Source organism: Zootoca vivipara, chromosome 5, assembly GCF_963506605.1.
Source record: "Zootoca vivipara chromosome 5, rZooViv1.1, whole genome shotgun sequence".
Lineage (NCBI taxonomy): Eukaryota > Metazoa > Chordata > Lepidosauria > Squamata > Lacertidae > Zootoca > Zootoca vivipara.
Genome location: NC_083280.1, coordinates 96,022,815 through 96,036,346, shown reverse-complemented (window position 1 = coordinate 96,036,346; position 13,532 = coordinate 96,022,815). Strand labels below are relative to the sequence as shown.

Sequence of the window (13,532 nt, the reverse complement as noted above, 5' to 3'; positions counted from 1 at the left end):
TAATCTGTGGAGGACTGTAGTTTAGAAGCCATTGCCGGATTTCAGGCTGGAAGCAAAATAATGCCCCACCCAGGCATATTTCAATCCGCAAACTACTTTAACATTTCAGAGGGGAAAGAACAATCCTATTCTGCGGGTTAAAGAAATCCATAGAAGATTTATGTGTTGTTGGGGATTTCTGTGAAATTCTGACCGGGGGAGTTGGGGAAAGAGCCGGATCACACATCCGGACTTGAAAGAAAGAATAGACAGAAGAGAGCAGCAGAAGAGGAGTCTTATAAAGGTCAGTAGCATTTTAAGGAATTAGGATTTGGAGAAGGGGCAGTGAAGCATCTCTGCTGACGTCTAAAGTGAAGCTCCATCCTCCAGACCCACAAGCTGAACACTCAGCAACCATAGCAAAGGAACTGTCAGGGGATTCTTGCGACTACTCTAGAGTAACGACGCTCCTCATGTTACTTTTTCATAACGTGTTTATTGGTGCTGCTATGTACAGTGAGGAAAGTGTAGAAACATGTCTTCTTACTCCGATGCAGAATCCGGAAGTGCCCCTCGGCGCGAATGCCCCCAACATAAAAGTCGCGGGACACTGAATCTCCTCCCCTTTCTTCTCTTTCGTAATTCCGGAACCGGAGGAAAAGGTCTGCGTTCCATGTTTTCCCTCTCCCCCTTTTTCCCCTTCCCTCTCCTCCCGCTGGTGGAGTCTGGGCTCTTTCCTCCTGCCTGAGCCCTGGCACTCTCTCTCCGTGTCCTGACTAGCCTCCCCCGAGCCTGTGCTTCCTTCGCTGCTCAGGGAGGGGCTGCTCTTGATGATAGGGGGAGGTACTCTGTACTCTCTCCCCCTTACAGGAACCATATCAAAGACTGCTTTATGGATTTGACTGGATGGATAGCCTGCCCTCTCAAAAGAGACTTGGTTACCATTTAGGCAAAAGAGAATTTCGGACCAGGTGGGGTTGTTTCTCAGAAGCACAGATATATTTCTGGCAAGCTTCCACAGTGCACAATGGTTGAGTTCAGCAAAATGGAAAACCACAATTTTCCTGCTATGTGAATGAGCCTGTATTTGTTGTGGGCTCACACATTGCCCCCTCCCCCTCCCCATTATTCCATGGTCATGAGAAGAAAATGAGAAACTTTCACTCTCGGTTAAGACAGCTTGCAGTTCTCGAAGACGTCTCACTAACTAGGGAATGTTTTGAATATAAAACCAGGGGATATTATTACTGTCAGAGGTGCAGATGTGAGGGACATGGGATACCGGGAAGTCCCTCCCAATTACCATTGTAATTTATTACTCATCCTTAACCCTAACGTCACAGGGTCGCTTGCAACATTGAAATACAATATTAAAAATAGCTGAAAACAACTTACAATCACAAAGATAAGATGGGTCCTAAAAATATTTACCTTAAGTGTCAAAAACCAGTATAAAGAGGTGCATTTTCAGCATTTGCAGTAAGCTGTAAGAATGAAGGAGTTCCAAAACTTATGGGCTCCCACAGAGAATGCCTTCTCTCAGCGCTGCGTTCTCCCTGTCTCTTTGCATTCAGATTTGGATTTCAGCTGCTGCTTTGGATTCGCACCCAGCATTTCACTTGCACTCGGATGAAGCCTTTGAGAAATGCAACTAGTAAAGTGTAAAACTCGCATGGTTTTCCCCAGAACTGAGGGCAAAGAAACAATAGCTGAGATAGAGCACTGGTGGCGGAAAACTCATTCTGAATCAAACCGGACATGGGCTAGAGCTCAACATTGAGTGATATCGACTGTGAAGAGGACCTTCTTTACCTCCTCTATTGCACCTGCAGAAAACAGAGTCTTTCAGGTGATTCGCAATCTAACAGAACCACCTTTGCCATCGGGGCCTGGTAAGGACCTCAAGATCTCCAGCAATGATTTTGCTAAGTTTTTTGCAGATAAAGTAACTCAGATTCAGAAAGAGGTAGACTCCACCGTGGGAGCAGCGCCAGGGCAGGAGAGTGCTTGAGTCCTGTGTAGTCTAGTTGCATGGAATCAATTTCAATCTGTTACCTCTGAGGATTTGGAAAGCTGCTTGGATGAGTGAAACCAACCACCTGTCTCCTTGATCCTTGCCCATGCTGGCTCATAAAAGCAAGCTGGGAAGGGCTGGGTGATGGGCTCTGCGGGGTGGTGAATGCTTCCCTCTGTGAAAGAGGCAGTCATTAAACCGCTTCTTAAAAAACCATCTTTAGACCCGGCCAATATGGCCAACTATCACCCAGTCTCAAATCTTCCATTCTTAGGCAAGGTGATTGAGTGAGTGGTAGCTGAACAACTTCAGGCATGCCTGGAAGAAGCAGACCATTTGGATCCCTTCCATTCGGGATTCAGCCTCATTGTGGGACTGAAACTGCCTTGGTTGCGCTGGTCGATGATCTCCGGCGAGCTAGGGACAAAGGTGAGAGCTGTTTCCTAGTTCTGCTGGATCTCTCAGCGGCCTTTGATACCATTGACCCTGACATCCTTCTGGACCGTCTAGGGAAGCTGGGGGCACTGTTATACAGAGGTTCCACTTCTTTCTCCTGGGCTGTGTCCAGAAAGTGATGTTGGGGAATGAGTGTTCAGATCCCTCAGCTCTCATTTGTGGGGTGCCTCAGGGTTTCATCCTCCCCCCCCCCATGCTTTTTAACATCTATATGAAGCCGCTGGGAGAGATAATCAGGGGGTTGGGGCTGATGGATGTGGATATATGCAGATGATACCCAGCTCTACCTCTCTTTCAAATCAGAACCAGTGAAGGCGGCAAAGGTCCCGTGTGAGTGTCTGGAGGTGGTTGGAGGATGGATGGTGGCTAACAGATTGAGGTTGAATCCTGACAAAACAGAAGTACTGTTTGTGGGGGACAGGAGGCGGGCAGGTGTGGAGGACTCTTGTCCTGAATGGGGTAACTGTGCCACTGAAGGACCAGGTGCGCAGCCTGGGAGTCATTTTGGACTCATAGCTGTCCATGGAGGTGCAGGTCAATTCTGTGTCCAGGGCAGCTTTCTACCAGCCCCATCTGATACGCAGGCTGAGACCCTACCTGCCCACAGACTGTCTCACCAGAGTAGTGCATGCTCTAGTTATCTCCCACTTGGAGTACTGCAATGCGCTCTATGTGGGGCTAGCTTTGAAGGTGACCTGGAAACTGCAACTAATCCAGAATGTGGCAGCTAGACTGGTGACTGGGAATGGCTGCTGAGACCATATAACACCGGTCCTGAAAGACCTACATTGGCTCCCAGGATGTTTCCAAGCAAAGTGTTGGTGCTGAACTTTAAAGCCCTAGATGGCCTCGGCCCAGTATACCTGAAGGAGCGTCTCCACCTCCATCATTCTGCCCAGACACTGAGGTCCAGCTCTGGGGGTCTTCTGGCAGTTCCCTCACTCTGAGAAGTGAGGTTACAGGGAATCAGGCAGAGGGCCTTCTTGCTAGTGGCACCCGCCCTGTGGAACCCCCTCCCACAACTATCTGATAGATAGAACAACTATCTGAGTTTTAGAGACATCTGAAGACAGCCCTGTTTAGGGAAGTTTTTAATGTTTCATGTTTTATCGTGTTTTTAATATTCGAGCCACCCGAGTGGCTGGGGAAACCCAGCCAGATGGGTGGAGTATAAATAAATAATTATTATTATTATCATTATTAGGAAAATGAAAATAATTTCCCACCAGGAATTCTGGGGCTACCAGTCACAATCCAGGCCCTAGTAGGAAAATCCCAAAGCACCTGCAGCTACCACCTCTGGCATTTGTTTTGCCACTCTACTCATGAAGCACACACTTTTCTTCCTGCTGTCTTTCTCTGCTATATCTTAATATCTCTATACTTTGTACCAGGGATAGATAACCTGCGGCATTACAGATGTTGATGTACTACAGCTTGGAAAGCAAACTTAGTACCTTTTGCACACAAAGCTCTTGATTTTATGTCTTATTTTGCATTTCAATGGTTTATACTTATTTATTGTAAGCTGGGTGGAATGCCTTATGTTATGGGCCAGCCTACAAATGCAGTCAATAAAATAATAAAATAAAATTTGAAAACGCATTCTTATCGTTCTGGGGAAGAACAGCACGCATACGTGGACAGCTGCTCTAGAGCCTTAGTGATTTAAGCTTCTAGACCTTTGATTATTGAACTTTTAAAAGAATGAACTCTACTCAATAAAAGCATAATTGCACAGCTATATTTGTTCAGCCAACTTCCCCTGTTGATTTCACATACCATCCAATTTCCTCATTCTTGGTGTTTAATCTGTCAGATCAGAAACCATGGCTTAATAATAGTACAGGATAGACATGCAGAATGGAGAAATTGGAGTGCCAGTAAAATAGCTTAGCGTAGTAAGTTTAACATTCAATTAACCAGTAAAACACCATAAAGCTACACTCACTGTAATTTCCAGCAGGGGAAGGTTGGTAATGTTATGCTAACCACATTAAAAAATAAAAAAATAAAAAATTGAGGAGGGGTTTAATGGCCAGCTGGATGCCAGTGGCAATCCTATCCTGAGCTAGAGGGATTCGAACAGTGGCCTCCTTCAGGCCAAAATGATAGATGCAGCCAAAATCATTGGCTGATTCCACTGGTTGAAATAGCCAAATAATTCCAATGTACTTGAATTCCTTTAAAAGAGGGAATGTGCTGAAATCCTTCTTTTTTTAAAAAAAACAAAAACACAACCCCCATAATCCATAAGGCCTAGTTTGTGTTGTATTAATGCTCTAAAAATAGGGAACCTTTTCTGTGTCATTTTTGGTGGGTGTGGAAATAATCATGCAAAAATGATGGTTTGCATAATGCTAGTCAAATATATATTAGGTGCTCAAGAGGTGGACTCTCGGAGGTTCTTCATACACTGCTCTTTTAAGATTTACACCAAAGATGTGGGAACTTGGATTGGCTGCTGCTCCCCATTGTGTGCATAAAAGGTAAAGGTGAAGGGACCCCTGACCGTTAGGTCCAGTCGCGGGCGACTATGGTGTTGCGGCGCTCATCTCACTTTACTGGCCGAGGGAGCCAGTGTACAGCTTCCGGGTCATGTGGCAAGCATGACAAAGCCGCTTCTGGCGAACCAGAGCAGCGCACGGAAACGCCGTTTACCTTCCTGCCAGAGCAGTACCTATTTGTCTACTTGCACTTTGACGTGCTTTCGAACTGCTAGGTTGGCAGGAGCAGGGACCAAGCAACGGGGGCTCACTCTGTCACGGGGATTCGAACTGCCAACCTTCTGATCGGCAAGCCCTAGGCTCTGTGGTTTAGACCACAGCGCCACCCGCGTCCTGCCATTGTTTGCATACTTGATGGTAAACCTGTTTTTGATCTCTGCAATATGAAAAATGGCCTGCAAAGGCTTGGGTGTGTGTTAACTTTCTGAACTCGTGTATCATGGCTTGTGAAATGCTTATGAAAGCCAATCTGGGCGTATTCCTAGAACAGTGCACAGGAACACCAATGTCAATTCCTGGTGCATAAAGTCTGAAGCTCATTAGAGCTGTGTAACATGTTCAGTGTGAAACCAGAAACCACGTGAAGCATGCCTGGCTCACAGAATGTGCTTATAAAATCAGAAGAACAAAGACTGTGTTCATCCAAAGAGTTTTCTTAGGCTTGCAGAAAACTTTTTCAGCTGACCTTGGGAAACATTTCAAAATGCATCTGGGCTGATTTATAGAGTTGTAGCGAAAGTTGGGTTTTTAAAATGTGTGGTTTCCACATTGTGCTGCTGCATTCAATGAAGTAAACATCAACGCGTTCCATCTGAGGTTTGGGCTGCTACTATGCTGGGGCTCATTTGAAAGGGTTGCCTTCTGTGACCTGCCTGGAAGGAAGACAAGGATAGCAGCAAAGGTAAATGACAGTGTTTTCACCAGATTGGTTTAAAAGTTTTAGGAATGATTTCAGGTTTGATGCTGCTTAGCATAAGGGTTAGTTGTTGGTGGGGGGAATCCTGGTAGACTGAGATCAAGATGTCTGCTCAGATGTGTGCAATTTGCAATGCATCTGCATTGCCCTTTAATTCCTGTTGCATTTATCTTTCTCTTAAGAAGCATGGGGTTTTAACTATATTTGAATTCAGAGGATTTGAGGTATAAAGCATTATTATTATTATTATTATTATTATTATTATTATCATCATTATTATCAATTTTCTATGGAGTTATCAACTTACATAGTGCCTTACAGAATAATATAAGTACAAAAGGAAAGCTCTCTGCCCTGAAGAGCTTACAAGATAAACTGCAACAGTGGGAGGGATAAGAGAGGCAGAGGGGTGGGGGAGGGGAGAGAAGCAAGAGTAATACAGATTGGCTCCATCCAAATTAAATTCATTTTGCATAGACTTCATTTTCATTTTGAGTGAGGACTGGAAATGTCAGTCAATAGTTTCATGGAAAGGAGGGATACTGTGAAGGAAGAGAAGTGGCACTTGCAGCCGTTCTCTGGCCAGGAGTGGGGGGGAAGGAGGAAGAAAAGGGGGGGTGGATGAGTGGGTGCTTAAGAGAACAGGAGACTGGTAGAACTGGAGGAGTGAAGGTAATGAGCAGAGTGATCGTGGCAATAAGGACGGAACCATAAGGCTTAGCAAGATTGTGCTGGACTCAGAAAGGTGATAGGAACTCTGTGAAGAGACTTAAGAAAAGGGTTGGCAACATCCTCATGGAAATATACACTTCTCTGGGCTTCAGACAGAATTTGCAAGGATACCGGTGGGAAGTGTGAGTCCGCATATTATCTGATCTCTGTTGAGCTGAGCGAAAAGAGGCCCATTCTGGCCCCTGCCACTGTCCAAGGGACCAAGGGCCAAGAGGAGGCCAGTCAATAGACTTGCAGCTGCTCCCCCTGCTTTACTCCCCTCTTTCCTTTCCCCTCACACCAAGCAAATGGAGCATCTAGAATTAGGGTCTGCCTTAACTGCAGCAGTATCTCCACGGCACTTAGGAAAAAAGATTAAGTGACATGTGAGGGCTAATAAAATCATCACCATCTTCTCAAGACATCCAAGTAGGAATTTGGACTTCACCACTACTTATTCAATATGGGGTGTCATTTTCTTTAAGGCTCTCCCTTTTGAAACAAAAGTCTCCCCACCCCCATGTAGCGAACTAGCACATCAGCAAGGTATCCCCGGTGACTCCCAGGCATGCTGGTTTATTATGTTTCTTTTATGATATTTCATTACACTAAAATTGTTACCTCCTCTTTAAACTGAAGTTTGGTTGCCCAGCATTCTAACACACAATTCTGCATATTTTGTATAACAGCTCTCACTATATAGGCTTGTTTTTCAGATGCACCCATGGAATGTCGAAGGACCTTATAAACACACCCCAGTGTTTCTTAGTGCACTGGATTAGAGTAGGTATGTATCATATATAGCATTAGAGAAGCAGCAGGTTCTGTGGCAACACCCCTTCACCTTCTTCAGCCTGTTTTTTCTTTTCTTTTTATTTGGAAAGCAGACATGTTGTCCCCAGGGAGAATGAAAGGAGAAGCATTAGCTTGCAAAATGTATGCCAAATGAGCTAATGATTCTGACACTTCCACAATGCGAGCTTTACAAGAAGGCATGTAGACAGCGAGGCCTGTTTTTCTATGTCATATTTTTTTTTTTTGATGGCTAAATGTTTGTAGGAAACAAAATGGATTTATTTTTTGCTCAATCCAGGCATAATATCAGGACTTATCCGGTTCCGGGCCCCAGGGCTTCAGACAACTAACAAAACACATCTTACTTCTGCTCTGGTGGTTCCCTGTTATGTCTTTCACGCGCAGGAAGAAAGAGGAAGAGCAGAACCCAACCGATTAAAGCGCCATGACCCTGTGATTCCTTTCTTATGAACAAGCACATGACAAGCCCCGGGGTAAGGACTCCGCAGCCCCTGCTACCACGTGGGATGCTGATGGAAGCCTTCCACTCTCCAAACCAAGTGTGCACAGCCTGGGACTCGCCAGGCAAAACACAGACCACCAGCCCCGAACTGCAGACAGTCAGGTGGTAAGCGACCCTTTGTCCCCACCTCCACCCTGCTTTTGAAGCTCCAGGCAGCCGGCCAAAAGAAAAGGGATACAAAGAATCTCGCAGGGCCTTAAATCATAGCAAATTTATTGAGGCATGCATTCGCAGACTTCATTAGATACCGAGAAATGCTGAAGATGTGGTGGGCTGCATTTGGCTTGGTGGGTCGCAAAATTGCACATGCCCTGTGACTCAGTCAAGTTTCTAAAGGTATACAAAGATGGAATTTTGAGGCAAGTTCCTGTGTTGGATAAACATCTGAAGGAGACCGAGGAAAGCAAAAAGCATTTGCATAAAACTAGCCTTTACATTCAGCGTCTGTTTGTTATTCCATATACCGGTGAAAAACTGCTGGGTATTTTTTTGTAATGTTGGTTTCATTTCATTTTAAAATTTTGAATGTGAATCACCTTGAGGGTGCTTAGGTAAAAACAACAACAACTCTTACTTGAAGCAAAAATAGGAACAAAATAGGAACAATGATTTAAAGGTAAAGGTAAAGGGACCCCTGACCATTAGGTCCAGTCATGACCGACTCTGGGGTTGCGCACTCATCTCGCATTATTGGCCGAGGGAGCCGGCGTATAGCTTCCAGGTCATATGGCCAGCATGACAAAGCCGCTTCTGGCAAACCAGAGCAGCACATGGAAATGCCGTTTACCTTCCCGCTGTAGCGGTTCCTATTTATCTACTTGCATTTTGACGTGCTTTCGAACTGCTAGGTTGGCAGGAGCTGGGACCAAGCAACGGGAGCTCACCCCATGACAGGGATTCGAACCGCTGACCTTCTGATCAGCAAGCCCCTAGGCTCAGTGGTTTAACCACAGCACCACCTGGGTCCCTAGTGAACAATGATTTACCAGTAACCAAAAACAGAGACTCTCCCTTGTAAAAGAGAACAGTTGGGACACACAACCATTAACAGGAGGCATTCAACACCTTGGCTTGATGACAACACAATGGAAACAGAGACTGTAGGAACAGAATATCAGTCAAATTAAGGGGCCACTTAGGTCTGAAGGAAAGCTATAATTTGGTACATCTTGGATCTGGAGTGTCAATATATGGCCCCTAGTGAAATTAAGGAGGTGTGGCTGGTGTGGTTTTTTTGTTTTGTTTTTTGCCCTATGTTTTTTAAAAAACCATTTACAACAGATCAATAAATTACAGGAATGGAAATCAATAAAACCTCAACATTTAAATCCATAAAACACAATAATGGTAAATGCAGGAAGCCAGATCTACAGTGCCAGAATCCCAGGAGCATATGATAAGGCCTGGTGGAAGAGAAAGATTTCTAACAACTTTCCTAAAATGTCAAAAAATGCAGCACTGGCGCTTCTCCTTTGGGAGGCTGTTCTGCAGCAGAGGCAGGGCACAAACTCTAGGGGGCCCTAGGGGCCTGGGCACCCTCAATTTCCTTTCTGCGGGTGCCCAGCCTTCGCCCCCTGCTGCCACTGCCAGCTGTCACCTTACCTCTGGCACTCTGGTGCCCCGGTGACAACTGGGCCAGGCCCTGCACCTCTGACAGGCTTCTGGGGTGCATACATGGGTGCAGGGGCCCCCAATAAAGGCCCCGCGGCAGAGTGCAATCCCTGGTCTATTTGCTGCCATGGTGCTGGTACTGTGCCATCATGACATTGTGATGTGATGTGCCATCGTGATGTCACGTTGTGTCACAACGTCATGACATCACAGCATGCATGCTGGGCATCCACATTGTGGGGCCCAAGTCAGCACCGCTGCAGAGGGGTTACCACTGAAAAGCCCTAATCTAAGTGTTTTCTAAATTTCTTTCAGAAAGGGTCTTCTCTCATTCCCCCCCCCCCATTTCTTTTTTATTGAGGCATGTCATACGAAACAACGCAATAAAAATAATAGATGTACAAATACAAAAAATCAGCACTTGAATCAGTTGAATACTTAAGACCATTAGGAAAACCAAATTTCACATTGTACCCTGTGTGTTTATTGTATTTATGATAAAATCCCACCAAACGGAAGAGCCTTTTTCAGCATCCTCCAAACCTAAATCATATTATACCGTCCTTAGCTTGAATCATGTTAGACCCATCAGTTGGATAAAACTGCTAATTTGCAAATGGTGGCATGTGACTACGGGTCTTGCCTCCTAGTCCTAACTATTTCACCTTCGTCCCTGCAGTTTTAGAGCAGTCGGTTGTGATCCTGCTGCGGTGGGGAAAAAGTCAAGTGTGCCTCATATTTCCCATTTCTTCACAATACAACATCTGATCCGGGAGCTGTGCAAGCTCTTTCTGTGCCTGGAGTTTGTGCCCAGGTGGGGGAAATGAGGAGGCTGTATTGCATAGGAGCCTGGGTGCCTGGACATTGTGCTCCTAGGCAATAAAATAACATTCAAAGTTGTTCTGATCCCTGTTTTGCATTGGCATGTTTGGTATAGCAGAGCTGCTTGAAGACGGCCACAACCCCAGATTTTTCCTCTTCAAGTTTCACCTCCACCATGAATTCACGAGATGTATCAATCCCTCACCTGCAAATTGGAGAGAATAGTAACAGTGACCTACTTTTCAGTGAGATAATGACGTATGTGAAGCAATTTGAACATTTAAGTGCACTTTCCAAATGCTACGTATGGCTATAGCAAATTACCTGCCAGTTCATCCCATTTTAAGCAGCCAGACATCTGATTAATTTACCTTTTCCAGACCGGTCAGATTTTACTGCTGGTTTATTTGATTTGACTGCCATCATTGCTGATTTTATCATTGCTTTTATTTGATTGCTCAGTGTTTTTAAGTTGCTTTGATAGATTGCTTCAATTGTATTTTAGTGGTTGTTATTTTGCCCATGAAATGCCTTGTGGGTCTGGTAGAGACTGAAAGACAGGATTTAAGTTAAACAAACAAACAAACAAATAAATAAATAATACAAACTTGTTCCAAGGCCCAGGCTGCCAAAAGCCCTCATCTGTTATTGAGCATCTAGCACTGTGTGATATTTGGCAACTGAAAACAAAAACCATTTAATAAAAACCATGAATAATTGTCACTTTATTGTGCACACTCTTTGGGGGGCTGTGGGTCTCCCAAGTTCTCCAGGGTCTGTCCACACAGGTGGCGACTCGATGGATCAGATCCTGTCACCCTGCAGCTCTTTCAGGCACAGTGTGCTCCAGACACACAGCTGACAAGCATCAGCTTGGTGCCTTTGACAAATGCTCGCCATGATAGCCAAATTAAACTTCCATATGTAGATATCTGTGAGTACAAAGGGCTGGTAACGAAAGGGGATGGCTATCATTTTCATGCCCTGCTTATGAGCTTCCATAGTTATCTAGCTATTGTCTACCTTTCCGTTTTCTGGCATCTGCAAGAGGGAAGATGTTGTTGCTGCTGTTTGCAATGCAGATCAGAAGAATTGTTGCGCACTGTACAGTATGCTTGCTCTCTGCTGTCAGTTTAGTTGCCCCCCAGGGTCTTCATTCAATGCATCTCTCCAAGAAGTATAGGGCAGATGTGGATCACGGTTGCATATTCCTTGTCCATTCAGATACATATGAGTCCTTCTTTGCTTCATGAAACTCCCAATAATATTCTCAACCTGCCTGCCCATTCATGACAGCCATGTGCAACAGAGAATATTTAATGTTTCACATTGGGATGAGAAAGTAATGAATAATCACACCATACCTACTTTCTAGGGGGGGAAAACTGGCAACATCCTAGCAAGGAGTGGAAGGATCCTTGCTATTTCTGACAGATCCATTGTGGAATCTTTCCTTTTCAGTGGCAATATATGTGTTTTCCCTCACCTTCTTGCAAAATGAGCCCTCTGGAACTTTCTACTCTTGAAGAGCTACTTCACTTGAAGATGAAATGGATCTGAAGTACTTTGGAGGGTATTTAACTTTGTTGCTCTTTGCTTTCCACCTTCCCTTTTGAGGCTGCTACATGTTATTCATTAAACTTACAGTTTCTCTCTTGCCTCTTCTTTTGAGTGTGACTTATGACCTTGCAATCTCTCTGTGTGTGTTTTGTCATCACAACATGTTTCCATGGAGCTGGATCTGATGTCATGAATAAGAGCATTGTTTCTTTCATTCTCTCTTTTCTCCCCTAAGTTCCCAAGCATATTTGTGACACAGGTTTGGAAACCAAAATGACTTCACCGGTTAAATATTGTTAGATTCTACAGTGTAACAAAGGTAAGAATGGTTGGCATGCTGTATTCCTCTCTGCATGAATTGAGGGTTAGGTATTTCAAAGCAGGTACACAAAGGAGTCCCCAGGGATGCCATTTCACAAGCTTAAGCATTATGTTAGAGGGATGAATCGTTGGATCACCCAGATCATGAGGTTCTGTGGCTCAAGCTACATGGAGAACCTGGGACCGCGGAATGAAAAAAGTAGGCTATAGTCCTTTGCACAGTTACATAGAAAAAGCTCCCGCTGAAATCAGAGGACCTTGCTCACTGTGAACCTTCTGTTCTTAATGAAATGTCAGGGCAGGTATCAGGAACAGGTCAGCAATAACTCACAAGGCCTCAGTGAAGTTAACTCTTTATTCAAAGAGACAAAGCAGCTCACAGCAAATCTTCCTAGTAGGTATTGCCTCAATGAGGCAGTTGTGAGAATGGAAGGTCCCCGCATTCCCACTACTCTCTAACTCTCCTGGTTCCTTTCCAACAGGAGTGCCAACTTGGCCCCGCGACTGTGGGTGCAATGCAGTGTGCATGGCCCTGGGACTGAAATTTGTGGGTGCCAGGCCCCTTCATGGGGAATTTTGTGGGTGTTTGGGCATCTATGTTCCCAAGTAATCCAAGGCTCCTTCATCCTGTCTGGCTTCACCTTCTTCAAACCTATTTACCAGTAGGTAGCCGTGTTGGTCTGCCGTAGTCGAAACAAAACAAACAAGTTCCTTCCAGTAGCACCTTAGAGATCAACTAAGTTTGTCATTAGTATCAGATACCACACTTCTTGGTATTGAAGAAGTGTGCATGCACATGAAAGCTCATACCAATGACAAACTTAGTTGGTCTCTAAGGTGCTACTGGAAGGAAATTTTTTTATTTTGTCTCTTCATACCTCTTCAGGTTCTGGGAGACCACAGGGGAGGGGAGCTGATCACAACAGGAGTGGGAGATTCCCTGCTTCTTCAGCCGCCTGCCTCTTCTCTGCCTCTTGGCCCCACTCTTCTCCAGCTTCAGCTTCTGACTCAGCCTCTTCCTGCTTACTAAGCCCTGTTACCTCTTTGAGCTTCTGACACCTCCTCCTCCCAGTCTTCCCTCTTCTCTCTCTCACCACTCATTGTTGTCCTACTACCAATCCTCCGGCTCTGAGCCTTCTTCCCCTGGGGGTTCCCTGGGGGAGTCCCAGCTGGTGTCTCCCACCACTCTTTGGCATCCAGCCCATCCAGGACATGGAACTCAAAATTCTTAGGATGCTTACAAGTGATAGAGCCTTGAGATCTTCCAGTTACTGTACAGTTTATTTTTTTACCCATCTTTTCCTAGAAAGTGTACTA

At 45.0% G+C, this 13,532-nt stretch overlaps 1 long non-coding RNA gene across 1 annotated transcript; it reads left to right on the top strand.

Annotated features, from left to right (window-relative positions):
• Nucleotides 1-5,347: 5,347 nt before the first annotated feature.
• LOC132592189 (uncharacterized) lies at nucleotides 5,348-12,946 on the top strand. The gene is made up of 3 exons (XR_009557659.1): nucleotides 5,348-5,857; nucleotides 7,300-7,370; nucleotides 7,677-12,946. It is a non-coding gene; the product is annotated as an uncharacterized LOC132592189 (long non-coding RNA).
• The last annotated feature ends 586 nt before the right edge of the window (nucleotides 12,947-13,532 follow it).